Here is a 4,743-nt window from a genome sequence, read left to right on the forward strand (position 1 = left end):
TTTAGGAAGTAGCATCTCTGTTTGGATTCAGCGAGTTGGAAACACTTTTCTTCTAAAAGCTGCCTTTGCATATTCCAGAGTGAATTCGAGTGTATGCTGTATTGAGAAATATCTAGCTCTAAAACAAAAACGGAGCTATCTAACAGAATGGTTGTCAAGGTGTACATTCAACTTGCAGACTTAAACTGATATGTTTATGTAGCAGTTCAGAAACCCTTTCTTTGGAGAATCTAGAAACCGATATTTCCAGCCATATAAATGCATATAAGAATTAGTAGTAAGACTGTGTCTAAAACACAGGAGAAACATATAGTTCAAACTGCTCTGCTGTGTGTTGGTTCACCTTAGGAAGTTGCATCTATGTTTAGGTTCAGTGAGTTAGAAACAGGTTTTTTCTAAAAGCAGTGTTTGGATATTCCAGATGGAATGGGGCTATATGCTATAATGAGAAATATCTGGCTCTAAAACAAAAACAGAGCTATCTAGCAGAATGGTTGTCAAGCTGTACATTCAACTTACACAGTTAAACTGATGTGTGTATGTAGCAGTTCAGAAACCCTTACTTTAGTGAATCTAGAAACGGATATTTGCAGCCATATACAGGCATAAAAGAATTAGCAGTAAGACTGTGTTACAACGCAGGAGAAACATATATTTCAAACTCCTGTGATGTGTGTGCAGTCACCTTAGTAAGTTAAATCTATGTTTAGATTAAGAGAGTTAGAAACACGTTTCTTCTAAAAGGTGCATTTGTATATTCCAGGGTGAATGGGAGTATACGCTGTCATGAGAAATATCTGGCTCTAAAACTAAAATGGAGCTAATTAGCTGAATGCTTGTCAAGATATACATTCAACGTACAAGGTAAATTGAATTGTGCATGTAACAGTTCACAAATGTTTTCCTAGAGAATCTAGAAACTGATATTTCCAGCCACATACAGGCATATAAAAATTAGCAGTAAGAGTGAGTATAAAACACAGGAGAAACGTATATTTCAAATTGCTCTGCTCTGTGTTGGTTCACTTTAGGAAGTTGCATCTATGTTTAGATTCAGCAAGTTAGAAACATGTTTCTTCTAAAAGCAGCGTTTGGATATTCCAGAAGTAATGGGGCTGTATGCTGTAATGAGGAACATCTGGCTTTAAAACAGAAACGGAGCTATCTAACAGAATGATTTTCAAGGTGTACCTTCAGCTTGCAGAGTTAAACTGATGTGTGTATGTAGCAGTTCACAAACATATTTTCAGCTATATACACGCATATAAGAATTAGCAGTAAGACTGAGTCAAAAACACAGGAGAAAAGTGTATTTCAAACTGCTCTGCAATGTATTCGTTCACCTTAGGAAGTTTCATCTATGTTTAGATTCAGAGTGTTAGAAACACGTTTCTTCTAATAGGTGCATTTGTATATTCCAGAATGAATGGGAGTATACGCTGTCATGTGAAATATCTGGCTCTAAAACTAAAATGGAGCTATCTAGCAGAATGGTTGTCAAGATATGCATTCAACATACAAGGTAAACTATTGTGTGTATGCAGCAGTTCACAAACGTTTTCTTTGGAGAATCTAGAAACTGATATTTCCAGCCATATACAGGCATATAAGAATTAGCACTAAGACTGCGTATAAAACACAGGAGAAATGTATATTTAAACTGCTCTGCTGTGTGTTGGTTCACTTTAGGAAGTTGCAACTATGTTTAGATTCAGCGCGTTAGAAACACGTTTCTTCTAAAAACTGCGTTTGTATATTCCAGAATGAATGGGAGTATACGCTGTAATGAGAAATATCTGGCTCTACAACAAAAACGGAGCTACCTAGCAGAATGGTTGTCAAGGTGTCCATTCAACTTGCAGCCTTAAGCTGATGTGTGCATGTAACAGTTCAGAAACCATTTCTTTGGAGAACCTAGAAACGGATATTTCCAGCCATATACAGGCATATAAGAATTAGTGGAAAGACTGCGAATAAAACACAGAAGAAACGTACATATCAACCTGCTCTGCTGTGTGTTCATTCACGTTAGGAAGGTGCATCTATGTTTAGATTCAGCGAGTCAGAAACACGTTTATTCTAAAATCTGTGTATGGATATTCCAGAGTGAATGGGTGTATAAGATGTAATGAGAAATATCTGACTCCAAACAAAAACGGAGTTATCTAGCAGAATCGTGGTAAAGGTGTACATTCAACTTACAGAGTTAAACTCATTTTTTTATAACCACACCCAACTGGCTTGTTTTATTGGAGAAGGGGTTGTGGAATAAACATGAGACAGCTTCCCTCCCCGTACATGCCCACTGCCCCAAATAAAAAATAGCCAACTATGGGAGAGCAGTCGAGCCAGTGACTAGGGGCAGGGGATGGAGACACTGAACTCCAGGGCAGCGGTGGAGAGACCATGCATATGCTGGGAAGGCCCAGAAACAGCAGCTGCACGAACAGTGCCAATTACAAGTCTCTGTGTCTTCCTGGGGTTATGTATAAATATAGAGATGAAGCCTTCTTTCTCCCTGCTCTCCCTTCCACTCCATGCTGCTCACCGTGGTCCCCAGCTCCTCTTCCACATGAGGGCGAAGGGAAGAGGGGTTGAACAAGTCATCACCGAATTGCAATCAGACCCACATCCATCAGCTTCTGGATCTTCTGTGCTATTACAGGATTCTTTAAGTGTTCGCTGAGTGCCTGGGTTTCCTTCTGTATCTGCTACAGGATAAGGCGCATGACTAGGTCACTCATGATCTGCTGCACCTCGGGGTTCACCATGGCTCATCGCTTTACATATTTGGGGCTATCATGCCAGTTGTACTGTGCCATCATACAGTGCTGGTAGCCGTCTGCCACCTCCTTACATTTGGAGTTCAGGTAGAGCACCTTCTGGTACACAGTCTTGCACTGGCAGCTCTAGACCTCCTCTCTGGCCTTGCAAAGGTAAAGGTGATGGTTTACCTTTGCAGGAGACCGGAAGCGAGCCATCAGTTCTGTGTGCAGCTACATTGTTTATCAGTGTAGTCGGCCAGCTCCTCTTCACTCCAGGGATCTACACTCCATGATAGTGGCAGCTTTTCAGTGTGTCTGTGTCTGGCTGACAGAGCACCCTGATATGCTTGATGAAAAGGACTGCCTTAAGGAAGTACTGGAGATTGTGGAACTGGGCATCTCAGGAAGTAAGTCCAAGCACAACGAGCAAAATGTCAAGTACAAAGGAGATAAGGAGCTAAACCCTGCATCTATGAGGGTAAAGGATGCTGCTGAAGCCACCCTAACATGCATTATGCAGTTGCTTGGCACATTCCCTTCACTTAGTGGTCCTGCCTCTCCTTGTAGTCTTGTGAATGAGACCACTTTGATTAAATACTCCAGGCTGCCAACCATAAATAAGCATAGTTTCCAGTACTTTGTCTTGGATAACAGTGTCATCCTGGCAATACTGGAACAACCTCTTGGAAATGAGCAGAATGATTTTTTCCCCTCCGTCACTGTGCTGGTCTGGCGGATGTCTGGAAGACTTGCTTGGGTGCAACAGCTTTGTCTTTTACCCAGAGGAGCAAAAGCAAACCAGAAGCTTTTTGTGCCTGAACCTCACCCAGTTTCTAAAAATGATGTTGGATTTAAATATTCTGTGAAACATCGGTCATTTCCTGAAGAGGTGGACAAGATTCCTTTGTGAAAGCAGATCTCAACATTCTAGATTTGCATGAAACGGTCACTGAAGAATTAGAAGAGAGACATGAAAAATTAAGGAGTGGCATGGCCCAGCAGATTGCTTATGAAATGCACCTTGAGCAACAGAGTAAGGAGGAATAGAAGAGAAGTTTTCCTGACCCAGTTACGGATTGCAAGCCATGGCCTCCTGCCTAGGAATTCCAAACAGCCCACCTTTTCCTCTCACACTTTGGATTTTTGTCCTTAGAAGCATTAAAGGAACCTCCAAATAGTCATCTACCTCCTCATCTTATTGCCCTTGATTCCACGATACTGGGATTGTTTGATGACACTGGGTATCTGGATCTCTTGCCATGGAGTCCTTTTGACACAGTTTTTATTTTCTATACGAAGCCAGGTCAGAAAATGAACCAAGAGATTTTAAAGAATGTGGAGTCTTCCAGAACTGTTCAGCCACATTTCCTAGAATTTTTGCTTTCTCTTGACTGGTCAGTTGATGTGGGCAAACACCCTGGTTGGACTGGGCATGTTTCTACCAGTTGGTCTATTAATTGTTGTGATGATGGTGAAAGATCTCAACAAGAAGAAGTGATTTCCTCTGAAGATATTGGAGCTAGCATTTACAATGGACAGAAGAAGGTGCTGATGCCCTTATGGAAATAGCTTTTGTGGTTCCTTCTCCTGTGGAGTCCTTAACTGATTCATTGGAAAGAAACATCTCAGACCAAGATAGGGATTCAAATATGGATCTTATGCCAGGAATTCTGAAACAGCCATCCCTGACACTTGAGCTTTTCCCCAATCATACAGACAATCTTAATTCCTCACACAGGCTCAGTCCCAGTTCCAGATTGAAGAAGCTGCCTCAGGGTCACCCTGTTCCTCCCCTTGGACCTGAGACAAGAGTTTCTGTAGTCTGGTGGAGTGCTATGATGATATAGAAAACTTTCCCCTCTCAAAGCTGATGACAGAGATCAGTACTGGTGTGGAAACTACTGTAAATAGTAGCACTTCGCTGAGATCTACGACTCTTGAAAAAGAAGTTCCTGTCATCTTCATCCACCCTGTAAAC

At 41.5% G+C, this 4,743-nt stretch overlaps 1 pseudogene; it reads left to right on the forward strand.

Annotated features, from left to right (window-relative positions):
- The first annotated feature begins 2,801 nt into the window (after window positions 1–2,801).
- LOC108298317 lies at window positions 2,802–4,737 on the forward strand (annotated as a pseudogene).
- Window positions 4,738–4,743: the final 6 nt, after the last annotated feature.

The sequence above is a fragment of the Cebus imitator genome, unplaced genomic scaffold (genome assembly GCF_001604975.1).
Source record: "Cebus imitator isolate Cc_AM_T3 unplaced genomic scaffold, Cebus_imitator-1.0 Scaffold933, whole genome shotgun sequence".
NCBI lineage: Eukaryota > Metazoa > Chordata > Mammalia > Primates > Cebidae > Cebus > Cebus imitator.